The sequence below is a fragment of the Scyliorhinus canicula genome, chromosome 15, assembly GCF_902713615.1.
Source record: "Scyliorhinus canicula chromosome 15, sScyCan1.1, whole genome shotgun sequence".
Taxonomy (NCBI): Eukaryota; Metazoa; Chordata; class Chondrichthyes; order Carcharhiniformes; family Scyliorhinidae; genus Scyliorhinus; species Scyliorhinus canicula.
In genome coordinates, this window is record NC_052160.1 from 114833952 (window position 1) to 114856290 (window position 22339).

General features: G+C 48.8%; 1 protein-coding gene and 1 long non-coding RNA gene across 5 annotated transcripts in view; one reads left to right on the plus strand and one right to left on the minus strand.

Annotated features, from left to right (window-relative positions):
• The window catches only part of LOC119978592 (chemokine-like protein TAFA-5), a 616915-nt gene that overhangs the window by 553848 nt on the left and 40728 nt on the right, over nucleotides 1-22339 (minus strand). The gene's annotated exons all lie outside the window — the stretch shown is intronic.
• Nucleotides 1-22339, plus strand: part of LOC119978593 — a 50723-nt gene that overhangs the window by 976 nt on the left and 27408 nt on the right. The window contains exon 2 of the long non-coding RNA XR_005463502.1: nucleotides 513-624. This is a non-coding gene — a long non-coding RNA (uncharacterized LOC119978593). The remainder of the gene's footprint in view (nucleotides 1-512; nucleotides 625-22339) is intronic.

Here is a 22339-nt window from a genome sequence, read left to right on the forward strand (position 1 = left end):
GGCCAATGAATTGGCTCAAAAGTCTGTGATCTGCCTGTTAACAGGTGGTGATTGGATCTGATCCCACTGGACTATTTTTCAAACTCCAAGGGTCGTTTCAGTTTTGATCTTGGCAGCCCAGGAAAGGACCTGCTATCCTCTCCTCTCTATCTCCAGAAAGGCTGTGTTTCTGAACTGGCAGAGAGCCTGGCTGAATGGGCTACATGGTAGCACAGAGGTTAGCACTGTTGCTTCACAGCACCAGGGTCCCAGGTTCGATTCCCGGCTTGGGTCACTGTCTGTTCCGAGACTGCACGTTCTCCCCATCTCTGCATGGATTTCCTCCGGGTGCTCCGGTTTCCCCCCACAAGTTCCCCCCACAAGGTATTTGGACATTCTGAATTCTCCCTCCGTGTACCCGAACACCCGCCAGAATGGGGTGACTGCGGGATTTTCATAGTAACTTCATTGCAGTGTTAATATAAGCCTATTTGTGACAATAATGATTATTATATAAATCTATGTACCAGCAGAGTCCAGAACCAACCAACTCTCTCTTCTGAAAGATAGAAGCCTGAATACGAATCTCAAGCTGAAGACCCATTGATGAGAAATAAAGGTGTCTCTCCAGAAAGCCTGGTGCCTGTGAGTACTACATATTTTCTAAACTGCAGAGAAGCTGAATGAGTGACTTGACAGAGAAAACCATTACTGGCTGTAAACCAGAGACTTTAATAATCACTCTTGCTGTGAAGAAAGTGTGCTAAAGAACCATACAAAGCAAAAATAATTTGACTTTTATCCTTATGATCCCCCCCCCCCCCCCCAAGTGCCCCCCCCCCCCCCCCGCAGCGCCCGTGTGTGCCTGTTTCTGCATGTGGGTAGAGGATAGGACAGTTAAAGTGGGTATTAGGTATTAGCTCATCTTTAACCAGTTGAATTTACTGCATATTTCATGAGAGTTCTACATTTAAATAAACAGCAATCTTGTTTATATTTACAAACATGGTAACTGTGATTATTGGGCAACCAAGGGCCAAATGGGTATTTTTATAAGAATCATTGATTAATTCCCTTGTTTTGTGACTCTGGAACAAGTGGGGCGAGAATTGACCGCGCACTTGCCCAGGGTTTCAGAACATTATATACTTCGCTCCTCACTCTTCTAGAGTAGTGGAGACAAGATCAGACTTTCAAACCTATCACAATCTGCTCATTCCAAGTTATACTAAGAGTTAGATAGAAAGGATGGGAGGAAGCCTAAGTAGAGCCAAAATGCCAGCATAGGCTGGTTGGTCTATGTCTGTGCGATACATTCTGCGTAACTTACAATAGGCTAAATAGAGCCCATAGAGGGAACTATGTTGAAACACCCTGTCTGTTACTCTCTGCCTCAGGCTAGCCCTCCAGCTTCGAAAGTCCAGCTGCCCACCTCATATGATCAGAGAGCCTGTCTCCATGCCAATTAGGGGATACCTCTGTGAAAATCCGAAACAATGTCTGCTCCCATCTTCACCCACCAGGGACCAGTTTGGACCTAGAGACAGTTCCGACGCCGGTTTCCTTCCCTCAGAGCAAAGATTCAGCCCCAAATATCTATCAGGCAGTAAAAGCTGTTATGGGGCTAAAATACAGAGACTGTAGGGGGAGAGGTTTTAGAGCTAATAGGAACCAATACTCAAATTTTATACTATCAATCGACAATTAATAATTCTTAAATATTGCTAAAAAAGAGACATGTTGTTGAAGCTTTATGTCTTGCTCTAATCAGGACAGATGTCAGAATGCCCAATGTCAAAGAGAGAAATAATTTCTACTGCATGAGAAAGGGATGCTCATTGTTCTCAGAATCAGACTAACAATTAATTGGGTTTACAATACGACTCACCTACTACTGCTGGTAACTATACATTTCTCCATCTTCTGCAGGAAAAATGAACATGAACAGGCACTCTGCCAATTTTTAATTGAACAGAAGTGTAAGGAACAATAGTTTCCTGGTGTATTCTCTACGGCAACACTTTAACCAATCAAGTTCACATGCCAACCAATCAGCACACTTTTTTCATGCAACACAAAGGGCGCGATTCAACGGCCTTGTTGGCTCCGACTTGGTGTCCGGGCGAGGTCGTTGAATCTCGTGAGAGGCCTCTCGCGAGATTCATGACGCTCAAAATGTCTCGTGAAATTCAATGGAATCTCGCAAGACGTCACGACCTGGATCTCAATGGGCAAGATTTCAAACTGCATATTTGAAAGAACCATTAGGCTCATTTATACATGCGTTCGCCAGATTCAGCCAGTGCCCGGGATTCACCTGCCGCACCTGGGAAATCTCGTGAGGGTGCCATTTAATACCGGTCCGCATAAAAGTGGGCCAATAGTAACACCACCTGATGGGGGGGGGGGGTTCCCATGCCAATGGAGACCTCCGAATGGTCAGGCATTGGGCAGGGTGGCACCTTGGCACCTGGGCAGATTGGCACTGCCACCTGGGCATCCTGGCACTGAGACCCTGGCACTGTCAGGGAGCCTGTGTAGCACTCCCAGACATGAAGGAGCACTGTCAGAGTGTCAGGATGGAAGTGCCAATGTCCCCAGTGCCAGCGTGCCCATTCCAGAGGTCAGAGTGCTTTGCCCATGAGAAGTGGGGTGAGGGGAGGGGCTCAAGGTCCCCCAAAGAGGTAAGTTGGGTGGCGCGGGATGGGTCCGGAGGACATGGTGGAGTCATTAAATGGTGGGGTCAAATGATTGGGGCAATCCATGAGTAGCCTTCCTGCACTGGCGAGCTGAGCTGAGCTGCTCAGTGCAGGAAATAACTAAAGTGTGGCCTCAATGTAGAATTCCTTTCTGAGGCAAAGATACCAACACCACGCTATATGCGCCATTCAATGTACTTTAACTCAAGTACACTAAATTGCGCCCAAATTGTTGCTCCCTTTAAAATTTGGCATTCTTGCATCCGTCCTGATCAGTGTCAGATTACAAAGCAGAGGGCAGCAGATCCAGCAGAGGGCAGCAGAGCAGAGCTACTGATCAGATGTTCTGGGGAAATTTGCATACGTGCAGTGCGGTCAGCCTAATTTGAAGGTGGTTTGTGGAGGGGCTGTTGTCAAGTGACAATCTAGAGGTGATGTCAGGGAAGGCAGTACAATGCTCCTCCTGCAGAATGTTTGAGGTGAGGGACACCGTCAGTGTCCCTGCTGATTTCATCTGTGGGAAGTGCACCCAACTCCAGCTCCTCAAAAACCATGTTAGGGACCTGGAGCTTGAGCTGGATGAACTTCGGATCATTCGGGAGGCAGAGGGGGTCATAGATAGGAGCTTCAGGGAAGTAGTTACACCAAAGACTGGAGATAGATGGGTAACTGTAAGAGGGACTGGGAAGAAGCAGTCAGTGCAGGGACCCCCTGCGGTCATTCCCCTGAGTAACAAGTATACCATTTTGGATACTTGTGGGGGGGGGGGACTTACCAGGGGTAAGCCATGGGGTACGGGCCTCTGGCACGGAGTCTGTCCCTGTTGCTCAGAAGAGAAGGGGGGAAAGGAGTAGAACATTAGTAATTGAGGACTCAATAGTCAGGGGCACAGATAGGAGATTTTGTGGGAGCGAGAGAGACTCACGTTTGGTATGTTGCCTCCCAGGTGCAAGGGTACGTGATGTCTCGGATCGTGTTTTCCGGGTCCTTAAGGGGGAGGGGGAGCAGCCCCAAGTCGTAGTCCACATTGGCACTAACGACATAGGTAGGAAAGGGGACAAGGATGTCAGGCAGGCCTTTAGGGAGCTAGGATGGAAGCTCAGAGCGAGAATAAACAGAGTTGTTATCTCTGGGTTGTTGCCCGTGCCACGTGATAATGAGATGAGGAATAGGGAGAGAGAGCAATTAAACGCGTGGCTACAGGGATGGTGCAGGCGGGAGGGATTCAGATTTCTGGATAACTGGGGCTCTTTCTGGGGAAGGTGGGACCTCTATAGACAGGATGGTCTACATCTGAACCTGAGGGTCACCAATATCCTGGGGGGGAGATTTGTTAGTGCTCTTTGGGGGGGAAAGGATGGCGAAGATGATTCTGGAAAAGAGCGAAAGTAACAGGGTAGTTGTTATGGGAGACTTTAACTTTCCAAATATTGACTGGAAAAGATATAGTTCGAGTACATTAGATGGGTCGTTCTTTGTACAATGTGTGCAGGAGGGTTTCCTGACACAATATGTTGACAGGCCAACAAGAGGCGAGGCCACATTGGATTTGGTTTTGGGTAAAGAACCAGGCCAGGTGTTAGATCTGGAGGTAGGTGAGCACTTTGGAAACAGTGACCACAATTCGGTGACCTTTACGTTAGTGATGGAAAGGGATAAGTATACCCCGCAGGGCAAGAGTTATAGCTGGGGGAAGGGCAATTATGATGCCATTAGACATGACTTAGGATGTGTAGGTTGGAGAAGTAGGCTGCAAGGGTTGGGCACACTGGATATGTGGAGCTTGTTCAAGGAACAGCTATTGCATGTTCTTGATAAGTACGTACCAGTCAGGCAGGGAGGAAGGGGTCGAGCGAGGGAACCGTGGTTTACCAAAGAAGTGGAATCTCATGTTAAGAGGAAGAAGGAGGCCTATGTGAAGATGAGGCGTGAAGTTTCAGTTGGGGCGCTTGATAGTTACAAGGAAGCGAGGAAGGATCTAAATAGAGAGCTAAGACGAGCAAGGAGGGTACATGAGAAGTCTTTGGCAGGTAGGATCAAGGAAAACCCAAAATCTTTCTATAGGTATGTCAGGATTAAAAGAATGACTAGGGTAAGAGTAGGGCCAGTCAAGGACAGTGGTAGGAAGTTGTGTGTGGAGGCTGAGGAGATAAGCGAGATACTAAATGAATAGTCCAAAGATGTGCGGGTTAGGTGGATTGGCCATGCTAAATTGCCCGTAGTGTAAGGTTAATGGGGGGATTGTTGGGTTACGGGTATACGGGTTACGTGGGTTTAAGTAGGGTGATCATTGCTCGGCACAACATCGAGGGCCGAAGGGCCTGTTCTGTGCTGTACTGTTCTATGAATACTTTTCGTCAGTATTCACTCAGGAAAAAGATAATATTGTGTAGGAGAATGCTGAGACCCAGGCTATTAGAATAGATGGCATTGAAGTGCATAGGGAAGAAGTGTTGGCAATTCTGGACAAGGTGAAAATAGATAAGTCCCCGGGGCCTGATGGGATTTATCCTAGGATTCTCTGGGAAGCCAGGGAAGAGATTGCTGAGCCTTTGGCTTTGATTTTTAGGTCATCATTGGCTACAGGAATAGTGCCAGAGGACTGGGGATAGCAAATGTGGTCCCTTTGTTCAAGAAGGGGAGTAGAGATAACCCCGGTAACTATAGGCCGGTGAGCCTAACATCTGTGGTGGGTAAAGTCTTGGAGAGGATTATAAAAGATACGATTTATAATCATCTAGATAGGAATAATATGATTAAGGATAGTCAGCATGGTTTTGTGAAGGGTAGGTCATGTCTCACAAACCTTATCGAGTTCTTTGAGAAGGTGACTGAACAGGTAGACGAGGGTAGAGCAGTTGATGTGGTGTATATGGATTTCAGTAAAGCGTTTGATAAGGTTCCCCATGGTCGGCTATTGCAGAAAATACGGAGGCTGGGGATTGAGGGTGATTTAGAGATGTGGATCAGAAATTGGCTCGTTGAAAGAAGACAGAGGGTGGTGGTTGATGGGAAATGTTCAGAATGGAGTTCAGTTACGAGTGGCGTACCACAAGGATCTGTTCTGGGGCCGTTGCTGTTTGTCATTTTTATAAATGACCTAGAGGAGGGCGCAGAAGGATGGGTGAGTAAATTTGCAGACGACACTAAAGTCGGTGGAGTTGTAGACAGTGCGGAAGGATGTTGCAGGTTACAGAGGGACATAGATAAGCTGCAGAGCTGGGCTGAGAGGTGGCAAATGGAGTTTAATGTGGAGAAGTGTGAGGTGATTCACTTTGGAAAGAATAACAGGAATGCGGAATATTTGGCTAATGGTAAAATTCTTGGTAGTGTGGATGAGCAGAGGGATCTCGGTGTCCATGTACATAGATCCCTGAAAGTTGCCACCCAGGTTGATAGGGTTGTGAAGAAGGCCTATGGTGTGTTGGCCTTTATTGGTAGAGGGATTGAGTTCCGGAGCCATGAGGTCATGTTGCAGTTGTACAAAACTCTAGTACGGCCGCATTTGGAGTATTGCGTACAGTTCTGGTCTCCTCATTATAGGAAGGACGTGGAAGCTTTGGAACGGGTGCAGAGGAGATTTACCAGGATGTTGCCTGGTATAGAGGGAAAATCTTATGAGGAAAGGCTGATGGACTTGAGGTTGTTTTCATTAGAGAGAAGAAGGTTAAGAGGTGACTTAATAGAGGCGTACAAAATGATCAGAGGGTTAGATAGGATGGACAGCGAGAGCCTTCTCCCGCGGATGGAGGTGGCTAGCACGAGGGGCCATAGCCTTAAATTGAGGGATAATAGATATAGGACAGAGGTCAGAGGTGCGTTTTTTACGCAAAGAGTGGTGAGGCCGTGGAATGCCCTACCTGCAACAGTAGTGAACTCGCCAACATTGAGGGCATTTAAAAGTTTATTGGATAAGCATATGGATGATAAGGGCATAGTGTAGGTTAGATGGCCTTTAGTTTTTTTCCATGTCGGTGCAACATCGAGGGCCGAAGGGTCTGTACTGCGCTGTATCGTTCTATGTTCTATGTTCTATGTTCTAAAGCTCAAATTCTGTACTACCAATTGACTATTACTAACTATTCTGTTAAAGTCCAGGAAGGTATCACTGATCAGGAAATTGTGCATTATTATTTGAATATATTCACCTAAATGGGCTGGATTTCATGGACTCAGGGAAACTCTGTGGAAGAATCAAAATGGCAGCTGGGACCCAATTCCTGGATTTCCAGCCTCCTTTCCAGGAGGCTATTTTCAGGAAGACCTTTTAATGGTGCTGACTTGTTCAAGTTGTGAGCCTGCACCCCCAGCCTGGTCAGCTCCATTGTAGGGATTGGTATGTCCGAGTCATCTGCAATTTTTCATGGAGTCAGGCCAGGTTTTCAATGTTTCATGGTTCATGACACTTCACAACCGTGCTATCAAGCAGCACTTACTCAGCAATAACCTGCTCACGGGCACTCAGTTTGGGTTCCGCCAGGGTCACTCAGCTCCGGGACAAAAGGGCTGAATGCCAGAGGTGAGATGAGTGACTGCCCATGACATCAAAGGCAGCATTTTACCGAGTATGGCATGAAGGATCCACAGCTAAACTAGAGTCAATGGGAATCGGGAAGGGGGTGGTGGGGTGGAATCTCTGCTGGTTGGAGTCATACCTGGCAGAAAGGAAGATGGTTGTGGTGGTTAGAGATCAATCATCTCAACTCCAGGACATCACTGCAGGAGTTGCTCAGGGTAGTGTCCTTGGCCCAACTATCTTCAGCTGCTTCATCAATGACCTCCCTTCCATCATAAGGTCAGAAGTGGGAATGTTTGCGGATGACTGCACAATGTTCAGCACTATTCGTGACTCCTCAGATAATGAAGTAGACATAGACATAGAACATACAGTGCAGAAGGAGGCCATTCGGCCCATTGAGTCTGCACCGACCCACTTAAGCCCTTACTTCCACCCTATCCCCGTCACCCAATAACCACTCCTAACATTTTTGGACACTAAGGGCAATTTAGCATGGTCAATCCACCTAGCCCGCACATCTTTGGACTGTGGGAGGAAACCGGAGCACCCGGAGGAAACCCACGCAGACACTGGGAGAACGTGCAAACTCTGCACAGACAGTGACCCAGCAAGGAATCGAACCTGGGACCCTGGCGCTGTGAATCCACAGTGCTCTCCACTTGTGCTACCGTGCTGCCCATGTAGTCCATGTCCAAATGCAGTAAGACCTGGACAATATCCAGCCTTGAGCTGACAATTGGCAAGTTACATTCACGCCACACAAGCGGCATGCAATGACCATCTCCACAAGAAAGTGTCTCACCATCGCACATTAACATTCAATGGCACCACCATCGCTGAATCCCCCACAATCAACATCCTGGAACTCCCTCCCGAACAGAATAGTAGGTGTACCTACACATACACCTCAAGGACTTCAGCGGTTGAAGAAGGCAACTCACCACCACCTTCTGAAAGGCAACCAGAGATGGACAATAAATGCTGGCCTGACCAGCGACACCCACATCCCGTAAATTAATTTTTTAAAAAACCTCCATGCCTATTTCTGAGCTCTCAGCCAAGTCTCATTCATTCTTGTCTGAGAACCCTAACATCCATCAGAGTACTGAAACACCTACTCCCAAAAGAAACCATTCGTTGATTGAAAGCTCTGGCTCTCTGATCTCTTCTGTCAATTGTGCACTGTTTACTTATGCAAGGTAAAGAGGTTTCACACGTTTGAACAGTACAGCACAGAACAGGCCCTTCGGCCCTCAATGTTGTGCCGAGCCATGATCACCCTACTCAAACCCACGTATCCACCCTATACCCGTAACCCAACAACCCCCCCCCCTAACCTTACTTTTATTAGGACACTACGGGCAATTTAGCATGGCCAATCCACCTAACCCGCACATCTTTGGACTGTGGGAGGAAACCGGAGCACCCGGAGGAAACCCACGCACACAGGGGGAGGACGTGCAGACTCCACACAGACAGTGACCCAGCCGGGAATCGAACCTGGGACCCTGGAGCTGTGAAGCATTTATACTAACCACCATGCTACCCTGCTGCCCAGGGTAGCATGGTGGTTAGCATAGGTTTTACCCTTCCAGGCGAAGAAACATCAAATTGAACCCACGTAAAACATGCATCCAGCGGAAGTTGCTGTCCAATTTACATTTTTACCAAAGCGAATGCTATTGTGTCACCCAGCAACGGTCTGCCCAAAATTAAAAAATTATGGGTTGAAGAAACTGTACCCACGTATTGACTGCTTAACTTAATACCCAACACTCTTCACTGTCTCAGCAGCACGGGACCAAGTTTCGCGCTGCACCTTTTGGGGTCACAGTTACAGAAAATAACCTCTAACACGTCCATTTTTGCATCTGGGTTGAGAAATTAAGACAATGAGAAAAAGAATGGGACAGAGAAGATAGAGAGAGACGAGACTGAAAAAGAATGTAACAAAGAATGGGCAGGGAAGAAAACACAAGTGAGTGTCCTGAGAGACCACAATAAAGGTTTGATGTAACAGACTCACCCTGCTTTTCATATGTGTTATTTTAGTGTTTATATTGCTCCAAGACCAACATTTCTGAATTATACACTTGCTTTTTTTTTTAATTTAGAGTACCCAATTCATTTTTTCCAATTAAGGGGCAATTTAGCGTGGCCAATCCACCTAGCCTGCACATCTTTGGGTTGTGGGGGTGAAACCCACGCAAACACGGGGAGAATGTGCAAACTCCACACGGACAGTGACCCAGAGCCGGGAGCGAACCTGGGACCTCGGCGCCGTGAGACTGCAGGGCTAACCCACTGCCCCACCGTGCTGCCCTACGTTTGCCTTTTCAACTGTTGATACTTTAACGGGGCCTGATGATTGACACTTTAATTGGCCTGTAGTTAAAAAGATTTCTTTTGAGAAAGTCAGTCATGAATGACCTTTTTTAAAGCTTTTCTTTACACATCCTATTGACACGATAGGGTTCATCGGTCATATGCAATGTATAGTAGGTGAAGTGCATAGGAGTGTCATAGCTTGACATGGGAGGCATGAGAGGCCTTTGAGACTAGGTGCAAGGCATACCTTGGCATGTAATCATGTGGGGCTAGAGGCATTGGGTGGGCATACCTGGGATTGGGGACATACGGGCCATAGAGGTGCGAAGGAATCCCTTGCAATTCCTGCCAACAGAAAGTTGCACGGCATGGGATAGTGAATCGGCTCTGGTCACCGCATCCAGCCCAAGCACAAATCAGAGGCAATTCATTTCAAAAGGAGAACACTGGGTGGAATTCTTTGTTAATGGGGCTATGTCCCCACGCCCGCGAGAAAACGGGCTCCAACCACTCTGGACTTTCCCCTATGGCGATCCTGGCCATCCTGGAGGCTCCTCCCCGACCCCCCCCCCCCCCCCCCCCCCCCCCCCGCCCCCGGTGACGGATCCCCCCACCTCCCACTAGGGCGGCTGCGGACACTCCGAGTGCCCGTAGGGTGGAACCATGAGTGAACCACGCTGGTGGGAACTCGGCCCTTTGCCGGCAGAGGATCACCGCGGGGGCCTCTTTCAATGTCCCCCGACCGGTGCCGCATCAACCACGCGCGCATGATTGGTGGCATTCCCGGAGAATCGCACAAAGCCGTCGGACCCAAACGCGGGTTGAATGGCGCCCCATTCTCTGACCCCGCGCCGAACTGAATTGCAGCGCGGAGGCTCAGCGAATCCCGCCCACTGTCTCCCAATCCGAGAAGCCAGCCCTTAGTCATATTTTGGGAGAATTCTGCCCCCTGATCCTGCTGTTCTCAACATCTTAACTGATGGTGGAGCAAGGCAGTAAAATGATTTGAACCAAACTTTGGTTTGTTTAGTGTTAACTCGGTCCATCTTCAGAGGAATCAAAAAACACATGTGCAAAAGACACTGATATTCAGTTTAGATCATGAAAGGAGATTGTTATTACTCCTCTGGAACGCCAAGATTTATATAGTGCAATGTGAGCAATTGTCATAAAATTAAGGCATGAAGCCTACAGTGGGCGTGACTAATGGCACTGTGCCTAAGTGGTGTCTACAGCAGATCAAAATTTATAACATGCTAATATATGTTTTCAAATCAATTATTAGTTGACTTATGGAATTCTTGTAGAATACAATTCTGAATAGAATCCTATTGTTTGAAAACAAATGAATCAAGGTAGTCATTTCTAGCTATAACTAAATTAGTAAATAATTCACCTTCTTCAAGTAATAACATATCTAACAAAACATTACCATTGAATGGTAAAGCACAGATTGGTAAATAAGCGACCATTAATGGCCATTAGTGGCATTGGAGGCAGTTCCAAGGAGGTTCACTGGGTTGGGTTTGTATTATGAAGAGAGATTGAGCAGTTTAAGCTTATACTCTCTCGAATTTAGAATAATGAGGGAAGATCACATTGAGGTATATAAGATGATAAGAGAAATGGATAAAGTAGACGTGCAGCAGATGCTTCCTCTTGTGGGGCATTCTAGAATGAGAGATCATAATCTCAGGTTCGGGGCAGCAAATTTGAAACAGAGATGAGCAGAAACTACTTCTTCCAAAGCGGCGCGAATCTATGCAATTCGCTAACCAAGATTGTGGTGGATGCTGAGACAGTGAGTAAATTTATGGAGGAGTTAGACAGATTTTAATTAGTAATGGGTTAAAGGATTATAGAAAATGGCCAAAACAGTGGAATTGAGACCATGACGAGATCAGCTATCACCGTATTGAATGGTGGAGCAGGCTCGAGAGGCTAGATTGCCATTCCATCTAATTCCACCTTCCAGCTCTTGGTCTGTGGCCATGTAGGTATCAACACCTCAAGCACAAATCTAGTGTTCTTGATTAATAAGGGTATTTTTTGATCAATAAGGGGATCAGTGGTTACGGTGAGAAGGCAGGAGAATGGGGATGAGCAACAGATCAGCCATGATCAAATAGTGGAGCAGACTCAATGTGTCGAATGGCCCAATTCTTCTGGTCATCAGTCCAAGAAAATATTTTGATTAATATGGTAGCAGTGAGCAGTATTGCTCTCATAATGACCATAATTAAGGATCGCGCAAGCTCTAAACTTGAATAGAAAACCTTCAGCTAAATAAAGGCACTTCACCTTTTCATGTTCTAGTGCAGAGATATTCCGTAGAACCATCAAAACATTACAGCACAGAAAGAGGCTATTCAGCCCATCATGTCTGCTCCAGTCAAAAAAGGAGGGGAAAAAATATAGCCAGTCATTTTAATCCCACTTTCTGTCACCTGGTCCATAGTCTTAGCACAGAGGTATTAGGAGCAGAAGTAGGCAATTCAGTCCTTCAAGTCTGCTCATGGTTCAATCAGAGCATGGCTGATCTCTTCATGGTCTCACATCCATCTCTCTGCCTGTTCCCCATATCCCTTTAACCCATTTCTTTCATCAGAAACATGTCTATCTCCTCCTTGAAACCATTTAATTTTTTTTTTGGAAATATATTTTGTTAGCATTTTCAATTTTACATACAGTTGCATTTTGTGTTTGATATGTACGGTACATAGGATTCTTTTACATATATTTACATTTTGTTACCATCTGTCTTGGTGCCCTGTCCTCTCCCCTCCCTCTGCCCCCCTCCCCCCTCCACTAGATATCCTTCCTGTTTGTTCTGGGGTGTACTCCCCCTTACTTCTGCTCTCTCCCTTCCCCCTGCCTTCTTTCCTTTATGCTTTTTGCCGTGTCTGCCTTGTGGGTAGCGGGCGGGGAGATTCTTCCACCCCCTCTCCCTCCCTCTGTGGCATTCCCTTCATTTTCCTCACATTCCCTCCTCTCTTTCTCACCCCCTCTCCCCCCTGGTTGTGTATTCTTGTCAGTGTTTTCCTGATATTTAAATTTTCTACCTTTCTAGTTATAGTTGGCTTCAAAACAGATCTTGGAGCAGGCTGCCAAGTTTCCCCCATGCTTTGAGAAAGCCTTCCTCCGGTCCTCGGCTGATATATTTCATCTTCTCCAAGTGGAGAAATTCCGACAGGTCTGCCAGCCGGCCTGCAGCTGTGGGTGGTGCTGCTGATTGCCAGCCGAGCAGGATTCTCCGGTGTGCGATTAGGGAAGTGAAAGCTAGGGCGTCGGCCCACTTCCCCATGTTTAGCTCTGGCTGTTTGGATACCCTGAAGATTGCCAGTTTTGGGCATGGCTTCACCCTCACTCCCACAACCTTCGGCATTGCCTCAGAAAAGGCAGTCCAGAACCCAACAAGTTTGGGGCAGGACTAGAACATGTGTGGGTGTGGTTGCCCAGGCCTTTCTGGCACCGTTCACATTTGCCCTCCACCTCCAGGATCAACCTGTTCATTCGTGTTCTGGTTCGGTGTGCCCTGAAAACCATTTAAAGATTCAGACTCAATCGCACTATGGGGCAGTGAGTTCCATAAATTCACCACGCTCTGCGGGAAGAAGTTCTGCTTATCTCAGTTTAAAATCTACCATCTCTCACCTATATCTGTGACATCTTGGGCAAAATTCTCCGACCCCCCACAGGGTCGGAGAATCGCCCGGGACCGTCGAAAATCCCGCCCCCGCTGTGGCCGGAATTCTCCGCCACCCAGGAATTGGCGGGGGTGAGAATCGCGCCGCGCTGATCGGCGTGCCCTCCGCGCTGATCGGCGAGCCCCCTGCGGCGATTCTCCGGCCCGCGATGGGCCGAAGTCCCGCCACTGAGAAGCCTCTCCCGCCGCCGTGGTTTCAACCACCTCTGGTGGCGGCGGGATTGGCAGCGAGCGAGCCCCAGGGGTCCTGGGGGGGGGGGGGGGGGGGCGTGGGGCGATTGGACCCCGGGGACTGCCCCCATGGTGGCCAGGCCCGCAATCAGGGCCTACCGATCGGCAGGTGGACCAGTGCCGTGGGGGCACTCTTTTTCTTCCGCCGCCGCCACGGCCTCCACCATGGCGGAGGTAGAAGAGACCCCCCTACCGCGCATGCGCCAGTGGCGACGTCAGTGACAGCTGACGTCAGCACCGGCGCATGCGCGAACCGGCGAAGGCCTTTCGGCCAGCCCCGATGCCGGCCGGCGGACGTCAAAGGCCGTTGGCGCCGGTTGTGGCGCCAGTCGGCGTGGCGCCAACCCCTCCGGTGCGGGCCTAGCCCCCAAAGGTGCGGATAATTCCGCACCTTTGGGGAGGCCCGACGCCGGAGTGGTTGGCGCCACTCTGCTACGCCGGGACCCCCCGCCCCACTGGGTAGGGGAGAATCCCAGCCCTCGTTCTAGATTGTTCCAGAAAGGGAAACATTTGGTCTACATTTACTTAATCAATCCCTCTTAGTATTTTATACACCTCAATCGGTTCCCCTCTCAATCTTCTAAACACCAGCGCATGTAAACCCAAACGGTTCAATCTCTCCTCCCACATCAACCTTTCATCCCGGGAATCAATCTGGTGAACCTCTTTGAACTGCCTCCAATTCCACCATATCCTTCCTAAAATAAGGAGACCAAAACTGGACACAATACTCCAGGTGCCGTTTCATCAATGCCTTCTACAGTGGCAAGAATATTTCTCTACTTTTATACTCCAGTCCTTCTGCAATAAATGCGAAGATTCCATTTGCCTACTTTTATTACATTTTGTACTTCATGCTGACTTTCTGCGATTCATGAACAAAGACATCCATACCCTTCTGCCCAGATGCATTTTGAATAGGTTTTCCATTTAGATAATGGGCTGGATTCTCCGACTCTCCGCCGGGTCGGAGAATCGCCGGGGGACGGCGGAAATCCCGCCCCCGCCGGCTGCCGAATTCTCCGCCGCAGGGGATTTGGCAGGGGCGGGAATCACGCCACGCCGGTCGAACGGCCGCTAGCCGCGGCCCCCTCCCCCCCCGGCGATTCTCCGGACTGCGATGGGCTGAGTGGCCACCCGTTTTCGACCGGTCCTGCCAGCGTAAGTGAGAGGAGGTACTTACCGCCGGGACCTGGCTGTGCGGGCGGTCTCCGGGGTCCACGGGGGGATCTGGCCCCGGGAGGTGACCCCATGGTGCTCTGTCCCGCATTCGGGCCCACCGATCCACGGGCAGGCCTGTGCCGTGGGGGCACTCTATTCCTCCACGTCGGCTGGTGGAAAAGTTTGCGATGGCCGACGCGGAGATGAAGCCCCTCTGCGCATGCGCTGGGATGCGCCAGCACACGCTGGCACTCCCGAGCATGTGCCAACTTGCGGCGGCCGGCGGAGGCCCTTCGGCACAGGTTGGCATGGCACCAAGCCCCTTCCGCGCCGGCCGGCGGGGCGCAACCCACTCCGGCGCCGGCCTAGTCCTTAACGGTGCGGAGGATTCCCAGCCATTCCTCGGCGCCTGGACCGCCCACCCCGCCGGGTAGGGGAAAATCCCGCCCAATAATTTCCCTTTTCGTTTTTTTGGACAAATCCTTATATCAATTCACACTTATCCACATTAAACTCCATCTCATAGAATCCCCTCCAGAGCAGGAGGAGGTCATTTGTCCCATCAAGTCTCCATCCTACCATCGGAAAGAGCAGCCTACCGATGCCATCACTCCCACCCTATCTCCATAACCTCACCTAAACCTTTGGACACTAAGGGCGATTTAGTATGGCCTATTCATCAAACCTGCACATCTTTGGAATGTGGGAGGAAACCAGAGCACCCGAAGGCAGCATTACTACCCACTGTGCCACTGTACCACCCCTGGCATCTGCCAAATTTTGGCCCATTCTCCTAGGCTATCTATATCCATCTGTAAACTCTTATCTCTTTTTCACTACCTGTTTTCCCACCTATTTTGCTATGTTACACTCTGTCCCTGCTTGCAGATCGTTTATATAGATTGTAAACAGTTGAGGTCTGAGGACTGACCCCTTCGGCACCCGGTAGTTAGTTCATCAGCCAGTGAAGGACCCATTTATCCTGACGCACTATTTTGTCAGTCAGCTAATCCCAGGCTGGCCTTCTCATCCTTGCCCCTCGCCTGAGGTGTGGTGATCCTCAGGTTAAATCACCACCAGTCAGCTCTCCCCCTCAAAAGGGAAAGCAGCCTATGGTCGTCTGGGACTATGGCGACTTTAATCTAAACTAGTACTCTAGCCCAATACCCTGCGATCTTCAAGATCAGTCTTTTATGCGGCACCTTGTCAAATTCCTTCTGTAAGTCCAGATATACCACATCCACAGGTTCCCCATTATCCACCTTGCTGGTTACGTCCTCAAAGAACTCAAGCAAGTCTTGCTGGTTACAGCACTTCAGCTACAGATCCAGGTACTTTTTAAATGGGTTCAGTGTTTCAGCCTCAACCACCAATTTGGGCAGTGAATTCCAGACACCCACCACTGTCTGGGTGAAAAGGTTTTCCACACGTTCCCTCTCATCCTTCCACCAGTCACTTTCAATTTGTACCACTTGATAATAATAATCTTTATTGTCACAAGTAGGCTTACACTGCAATGAAGTTACTGTGAAAAGTCCCGAGTCGCCACACTCTGGTGCCTGTTCAGGTACACAGAGGGAGAATTCAGAATGCCCAAATTACTTAACAGCACGTCTTTCAGGACTTGTGGAAGGAAACCGGAGCACCTGGAGGAAACCCACACAGCCACGGGGAGAATGTGCAGACTCCGCATAGACAGTGACCCAAGCTGGGAATTGAACCTGAGACCCTGGAACTGTGCAGAAACAGTGCTAACCACTGTGCTACCGTGCTACGTTACTAATTAACCCCTCAGCTGGGTTTTTTTCTGTTGAGCCTATCGGGGCAGTGTTTTTCCAAATTATTTTTCCCGGGACACTGGCTGACCTCGGGACCCACTTGGTGAATGGTACAGACCCGATGGGCTGAAGGGCCTGTTTCTGTGCTGTAAAACTCTCTGACTCTATAAAAGTAGAGAAATATTCAAAGTGCGGAGGAGAGCCACAAGGTTTACGTCAATGTTTGAATTATGGAAAAAACAAGATTTGAATTTTGCTCGCACCTTCACAACTACACGAATACAAAGTAGTTTTCAGCCAATGAAGTAGTCACTGCTCCCCATCCAAGTGTTAGGCTTCCCAAAAATTCCATCCAATGAGAGGGCTAAGAGAAAGTGTGTATGTGGAGGGCTCACAGGATAGGGATCTGTGTTAACTTCGCTACAGAAATGGGGACTGAGTCTCCATCTGAGTAACCACCTGGCTAGCTTTCGGGAAGCCTGTCAGTTCACCAGTCCACTGCTTCTTGCTCCTGGGCCATGCATTCTCTCCTATCTCCTGTCACAAAAGTTATTTTCATGGTAATCTTCCTGCTTGCCATCCTGCTGCTGATCCAAAGGTAGTTGGGATGCTTATGTTCATTTCAGGGTGCACCACACCCCTTTTTACAACCGCCCACGACCCACCAGGGGGTTGCGACCCCCACTTTGAAAAAGCCCGATCTCGGACCCTCAGAATTGTGTACATGTCAATGAAGTCGCCCCTCAGCCTCCTCCGAGCCTATGCAATCTTTCCTCACAGCTATAATTTTCAAATCCTGGCAATGTTCTTGTAAATCTCCTCTGTACTCTCTCTAAAGCAATTAACCTTCCTGTAATTGGATGAAGAAGAGTCATATGGACTCGGAACATTGGGCGGAATCTTAAGGCCGCACTCGCTGCCCATGGAGTCAGCAGTGAGGGTGGAAAACCTTCTGAGAATCAGGAATCGCGATTCTCACCAGAGGGATTGCATTTCCTAATTTCCCCGGCCCTCGCCTGCGCATCAAAGGATTTACGCCCACAGAGGGCATGGGCCTAATGTTAATAAATTTGAGTGAGTTTAAATATTATTAATGTCTCCCCTTCTGCGTGAAATGATACCCCCCCCCTCAGTAAACACTCATACCTCTCCAAAGTGACATCACGTCAGCAAGGTTTGCAACAGGTTGGGCCAGCATGAGGCAAAAGAGGGGATCCCTCCAGTGGCACAGAGATGGGTATAACCCCTGTGGGTTAGAGGGAGATGTCCGAGCAATGTGATGGCACTGCACTGGCCCCATGTGGGAGCCCCATTGGGAGGGGGAGCATTAATGCGTGCTGGGCGGGGGAGAGCGGAGAATGAGGAAGGGGGGAGTTGGCACGTATGAATGTCGGGGGAGGGGTTGCGATTGCCAATGATGAATGTCGGAGGGCGGGGTGTGGATGCTGCCGATGAATGTCATTGGAGTGGGGTGGGGGGGAATGGGGGGAAAAAAAGAGACCAGAGGCCTCCGAAATGTGGAGCGGTGGGGGGGGGGGGGGGGCGTTCGTCTGCGGTCCTGGTCGGGGGGGGGGGGGGGGCATTTAAAGACTGACTGGGCCCTCATCAGTTTCGACTCGGTTCCTGGCCCGAGAGGCCCCATCCCACCAGAGTGATGGCATAAACTGGCATAAATCACGTCCATTCATTTTATTTTAGAAAAGAGACTCAAGAACAGGAAACGCGCCAGTTTTCTGTCTGTGGCTGGCACTTTGACAAGTTCTCGTAAGATTATGCCCATTAACTCTTGTTTCCCCCACAGATGCTGCCAGGCCTGCTCAGGTTTTCCAGCATTTTCTCTTTTTATTTCAGATTTCCGGTATCTGCAGTATTTTGCTTTTATTTCATTGTATCTTCAAATGGGTAGGCTGCCGATAGAAGTGATGACAGGAGCCAGGATTCACCAATTAGAATTAATGAGAACCACATCCTAATTTTGGGCTGATATTGAACTTTCCAATTCGAGCACCAATTAACTTATACACCCAAGGTTCTAGTACTGGAATCTCTTGAATGATAATAATATATCTGACATTGGGAATGGCACCTCTTGAAAATCATATAATTAAATAACACTCTGGTGTCATTTCCCAATTAGTGCTGTGAAAAAATTAACCTCTGAAAGTAAATGCATGAAGAATACAACTTAAAGTATTTTGTTGGTGCAACGCATCATTTAAATCACTGAGGATTGTTACTGCAGCAGTTTGCATCTGATAAAATCCTTTCTTCCACCTGTCCCTTCCCCCCGTTTGTATCCTCAAATTCATGTTAAAAAAATGACAGTTCAGGAACAAATTGAACTGAAAGTTGCCTTACTTTGCAGAAGTGATATTTTTGATCGAGTTCCCATTCAAATACATTTGCATATTGAAGAGCAAAAACTCTGACATGACCAACGCAGTAAGACACTGTTGTGAAAACATGCTTTACATCAAAAACCTGCTGGTGCACTTTGAATCTACTGGTTGGAAATCTCTAACTGATTTTTTTTTAAAAAAGAGATTAAAACCACAATCCAGAGACATTGGCCGGAATTCTCACACCCGGCACCTGGTCGGAGAAGCCCCACGGGGACGCGAGAATCGCGCCCCGCCACTCCAATGCCGGCTTCCCCATTCTCTGGCGCCGATTCTCGCGCGCACACGCGCTGGTCGGGGGCCATTGACAGAGGCCCCCCCCACCCAGCGATTCTCCGGGCCCCGATGGGCCAAGTGGCCGACGAGTGTGGCTGAATCTCGCCGGCGTGGGTTACTGAGGTCCACACGGCGGGACCTGGAAGTTGAGTCTGCGGGGGCCGTTCGGGAGGGGGCGGAGAGATCCGACCCCGGGGGGGGGGGGGGGGCAAAGTGGCCTGGCCTGCGATCAGGGGGCAGGCCTGTTCCGTGGGGGCCTATTTTACTCCGTGCCGGGCCCCTGCAGGGCTCCACCATATTGCCTGGAGGCCACCGTGAACACAATCCCTGAGCATGTGCCGAATTACGCCGGCCATTCTGCACATGCGTAGAATCACTCCGGCCATTCTGCATATGCGCGAACTCACGCCAGCCGTTCTCCGGCGCCCCGGGAATAGGAAAATTTTCGGGGACTTTCGGGGACCGTTGACGACGGAGCGGTTGCCGCCGGTTTTCACGCTGACATAGACCGATTATTAGAGAATCCCACCCATTAGCTCGCAGCCAAAGATAACAGCACAATTTGTAGAGGGGGGTGCAGGGCAGTGGAACCGCCGGTGGCTTAGCCCCCAAATTGGTGAATCCGGAGGTGATGAGATAACCCCTTGTACAGTGTCCCTGGACCACAAGCTCACAAAGTGGGTGGCCTGCCCTGCCAGCTCCATGCCCAGGTCTTCCTGGACACCATCCTCATCCTCATCAGATTAGGCCGACCATTCTTCCTCCTCCTCCAGCACATCGCCCCGCTGCAGTGCGATGTTATGAAGAATGCAGCAGGCCACAGCGATGTTAAGAGACCCTATGGGGTCCAGAGCCCCACCAGAGTGGCCCAGGCATCGGAAGCGCATCTTCAGAATTTAGGGAGTTAGGAGATAAATAAAAAATGTAGGACCTAAAAGGTAGTAATCTCAGGATTGCTACCAGTGCCACGGGACAGTCAGAGTAGAAATTCAAGAATAGTCAGAATGAATACGTGGCTTGAGAGATGGTGCAGGAGGGAGGGGTTCAAATTTTTGGGACATTGGAACCAGTTCTGGGGGCGGTGGGACCATTACAAACCGGATGGTCTACACCTGGGCAGGACTGGAACCAATGTCCCAGGGGGTGCTTTTGCTAACACTGTTGGGGAGGTTTTAAACTAATGTGGCAGGGGGATGGGAACCAGATTAGGAAGTTAGAGGTCAGTAAAGAAGCAGCAACTAAAGCCAGTAAGGTACGAGACAATAAACTCAACGTGAATAAGGGGAAGAGTAGACAGGGAAGAGATGATGAACGCAAAGGTGGTCTGAGGTGCATTTGTTTTAATGCGAGAAGTGTAGCAGGTAAGGCAGATGTATTTAGGGCTTGGATCAGTACTTGGGAATATGATGCTATTGGTATTACTGAGACTTGGTTGAGGGAAGGGCAGGACTGGCAACTGAATATCCCAGGGTATAGATGCTTCAGGAGGGATAGAGAGGGAGGTAGAAGGGGTGGAGGAGTTGCATTACTCGTCAGAGATGATATCACAGCTGTGATTAAGGAGGGCACGATGGAGGATTCGAGCACTGAGGCAATATGGGTGGAGCTGAGAAATAGGAAGGGTGCAGTAACATTGTTGGGACTTTACTACAGGCCTCCCAAAAGCGAGCATGAAGTAGAGGTACAAATAGGCAGACAGATTATAGAAAAATGAAGGAGCAATAGGGTGGTTGTGATGGGAGATTTTAACGTCCACAACATTGAATGGGATTCATGTAGTGTTGGAGGCGTAGATGGAGCAGAGTTTGTAAGGAGCATCCAGGAGAATTTTTTAGAGCAGTATGTAAATAGTCCAACTCGGGAAGGGGCCATACTGGACCTGGTATTGGGGAATGATCCCGGCCAGGTGGTTGATGTTTCAGTCGGTGATTGCTTTGGGAATAGCGATCACAATTCCGTAAGTTTTCGATAACTCATGGACAAGGACAGGAGGGGTCCGAAAGGAAGAGTACTAAATTGGGGAAAGGCAGAGTATAACAAAATTCGGCAGGAGCTAGGGAAAGTGGATTGGGAGCAGCTGTTTAAGGGTAAATCCACATTTGAAATGTGGAAGTCTTTTAAGGAAAGGTTGATTAGAGTGCAGGACAGACATGTTCCTGTGAAAATGAAAAATAGAAATGGCAAGATTAGGGAACCATGGATGACGGGTGAAATTGTGAGACTAGCTAAGATGAAAAAGGAAGCATACACAGGATCGAGGCAACTCAAAACTGATGAAGCTTTGGAGGAATATTGGGAAAGTAGGACGAATCTCAAATGCGCAATAAAGAGGGCTAAAAGGGGTCATGAAATATCTTTGGCTAACAGGGTTAAGGAAAATCCCAAAGCATTTTATTTGTATGTAAGGAGCAAGAGGGTAACTAGAGAAAGGATTGGCCCACTTAAAGACAAAAGAGGAAATTTATGCGTGGACTCAGAGGAAATGGGTTAGATTCTTAATGAGTACTTTGCATCAGTATTCACAAAGGAGAGGGACAAGACGGATGTTGAGGCTAGGGATGGATGTTTAAATACTCTCGGTCAAGTTGTCATACGGAAGGGGGAAGTTTTGGGTATTCGAAAAGACATTAAGGTGGACAAGTCCCCAGGACCGGATGGGATCTATCCTAGGCTACTGAGTGAAGTGAGGGTCGAAATAGCTGGGGCCTTAACAGATATCTTTGCAACATCCTTGAGCACGGGTGAGGTCCCGGAGGACTGGAGAATTGCTAATGTTGCCCCTTTGTTTAAGAAGGGTAGCAGGGATAATCCAGGGAATTATAGACCTGTGAGCTTGACGTCAGTGGTAGGCAAACTGTTGGAGAAGATACTGAGGGATAGGATCTATTCAAATCTGGAAGAAAATAGACTTATCAGTGATAGGCAGCATGGTTTTGTGCAAGGAAGGTCATGTCTTACAAACCTAATAGAATTCTTTGAGGAAGTGACAAAGTTAATTGATGAGGGAAGGGCTGTAGATGTCGTATACATGGACTTTAGTAAGACGTTTGATAAGGTTTCCCATGGCAGGTTGATGGAAAAAGTGAAGTCTTATGGGGTTCAGGGTGTACTAGCTAGATGGATAAAGAACTGGCTGGGCAACAGGAGACAGAGAGTAGTGGTGGAAGGGAGTGTCTCAAAATGGAGAAGGGTGGCTAGTGGTGTTCCACAGGGATCTGTGCTCGGACCACTGTTGTTTGTGATCTACATAAATGACCTGAAGG